Source organism: Triticum aestivum, chromosome 7B (assembly GCF_018294505.1).
Source record: "Triticum aestivum cultivar Chinese Spring chromosome 7B, IWGSC CS RefSeq v2.1, whole genome shotgun sequence".
Classification (NCBI taxonomy): domain Eukaryota; kingdom Viridiplantae; phylum Streptophyta; class Magnoliopsida; order Poales; family Poaceae; genus Triticum; species Triticum aestivum.
Window position 1 is genome coordinate 564,089,830 of NC_057813.1, and position 2,937 is coordinate 564,092,766.

The following is a 2,937-nucleotide window of genomic DNA, read 5'->3' on the forward strand; positions in this document are numbered from 1 at the left end:
TCCTCTTGCTCCCATGATACGCTCTCGTAGATTGTCGTCCTCTAGCCACGCCGCCACCTCTGGCTATGTTCTTGTGGAGGCGCACGGCGGTCAGCGCTGCCACCGCTGGCGACGTTCGTGTGGAGACGCACGGCGATCAGCTTCTCCCACGGTACGCGCATTCTAGACTGAGGCCCCGTTCATGTCGGTGTACCGTTGAATGTTAGCTGATAGACGTTGTTAATCTCACTATTTGCCGAAGTAGTTTACTGTCAATATGCTCTGCTTAAGAAGCTTCCTTGCCCTGTTCTGCACTCAATCTGCTTAGCTGAGATGGAATGCCAAGGTCGATTATTAGCTAAAATATCCTGCCATATATTTATTGTGACGTAGATTGCCATGGTCTAGTAGCCAATCTGTTAGGTGAAATAGCTCTACACCATTTTATACTCGATCTTTGTTGCTACGATGGCCTTCGATAGTTCGATGGCTGTGTGCTCGGCCTCATTGACTGCTGAAACAGCCTACCATAATTTGGCACTCAAATCTGTTTGTTGAATTAGCTTTACATATATTTCGTTACTTAGATCTACTCGTCCAAATATCTTGCCATAGCTTTAGACATCGACCTAGGTATTTTTTTCTGGACTCCATAAAAAAAATATGTTTTTCCTGTAATATCTAGTAGAAGAACTAATTTGTATGTCTAACAGATGGACAGGACTTGGATAACTTCTGCTCGAAGATTCTCCGCTGCATATGTCGAGGGGGTTGAAAACTTCATGAACTTTATCAGAGCTGAGTACGGTGGTCCGAAATCAGATGTGCTCTCCCCGTGTAGCAGTTGTATGAATTCAGTTACAAGACCCCAGTCAACTATGCAAAATCATCTACACTTGTATGGGATGTCGGTCACATATACTAGGTGGGTTCATCATGGTGAAGCTGTGAATGTCAATGTTATTGACTACGTGGAAGCAGCAGATCACTATCTTGATCTGCCTGATGCTCAGGTGGAGGAGGAGGAGGAGGTGGTGGTGGTGGAGCCAGTGAGTTTGACCAACATTGAAACAATGCTACGAAATGCTCATGCATTCCGTGAACTTTCACCTGCAGAAGAAAAACGGTGGGCGTGCATGTTGGAACAATGCAACGTTGCTGTCACCCCAGGAAATAAGCTATCAGTATTCTCAGCTATGGTCACCTTTCTTCAGGTGAAGATATCTGAGCGGATGACCAACAAATCATTCGATGCGATGTTGGTTGCTTTCCGCAAATCTTTCCCAAATGCGTCTGAGCTGCCACACACCTACAGTAAAATGAAGAATTTCCTTCATGCAGTTGGAATTGGATATGATATGATCCATGTTTGTAAGAATAATTGTGTTCTGTTCTGGAAGGATTATGCCAACTTAAGTGAATGCCCGAAATGCAAATCATCAAGATGGAAAGATGGCGATGCTGTGAAGAGGATTCCTCATAATGTTCTGAGACATTTTCCAATTACACCAAGATTGCAGAGGTTGTTTCATGATGCTGAAACAAGAGAGGATGTACTGTGGCATTCTAGGAACCAGGAGTATAGAGATCAGAATGTAATGAGCCATCCATCTCATGGTAGTGAGTGGAAAAGCTTCAATGATAAACACAAAGAGTTTGCTGTTGACCCGAGAAACATTAGACTTGGCTTAGCTTCAGATGGATTTAACCCATTTGGCCACCAAAGCGCCACATATAGCATGTGGCCAGTGCTTGTTATCCCTTACAACATGCCTCCAAATGTCTGCACCAAAGAATCAAACTACATGATGGCCTTGCTCATCCCAGGTCCAAAAAGTCCTGGAAAGGATTTTGATTTGTTCATGGAGCCTCTTGTGGAGGAACTTCAACAGCTACGGAAGGGTGTTCTCACTCGAGACCTATATAGCAGCCCACCAGCTAATTTCTTTCTGTGTGCTGTTATAATTTGGTGCATCCATGATTATACGGCTTTGGGCACTATGTCAGGGCGAAGGACACATGGTTACAATGCGTGTGTTCGCTGTGACAGGAATCCGTTGTCATACGCAATACTTAGCAAGATCTGTTACATTGGACACCGCCGTTTCCTTGCCGAGGACAAGCCGCATCCTAGAAAATACCGAAGACATGTGTTCAATGCAAAGCATGAAAACCGTGATGCGCCAAAGAGGCTCACCGCCGATGAGTTGCAAGTGGAATTAGAGAAGGTCAGGCATATTACACCAGGAAACCATCCTGGTAATGGTAGCGGGAAAAGGAAGCGTGGCAGGGTAGAAGAGAGATTATTATTTACTCGCAAGTCCACTTTGTGGGACTTGGAGTATTGGAAAGATTTGGATCTACAGCATAATCTTGATGTGATGCACATCGAGAAAAATATATGTGATGGCATTATCGGCACACTTCTTAATATTGAAGGCAAGACGAAAGATACCTTAAAATCTAGGATTGATTTGACACACCTGGGTATCAGAAAGGATTTGCAGGTACAAGATGAAGGTAAACCACGGGATATGGCACCAGTTGTGTACGTCTTGGACAAGGTAAAAAGAGAAGAATTCTGCGAGGTCCTGTCACGTGTGAGATCCCCACATGGATTTTCTTCCAACCATGAAAGGAGAGTCAGGTGCAAGATGAAGGTAAACCACGGGATATGGCACCAGTTGTGTACGTCTTGGACAAGGTAAAAAGAGAAGAATTCTGCGAGGTCCTGTCACGCGTGAGATTCCCACATGGATTTTCTTCCAACCATGAAAGGAGAGTTAGTGTAGATGGAAACAAGGTACAAGGGTTGAAAACTCATGACTGCCACATCCTACTTCAAAGGGTTTTACCTGTTATCCTTAGAGGATTGGGCCGCCCTGACTTATATAGAGTAGTTGCAGAGTTGGGACAATCCTTCAGGGAACTCTGCAGTAGGAATATCAGGATAGATGC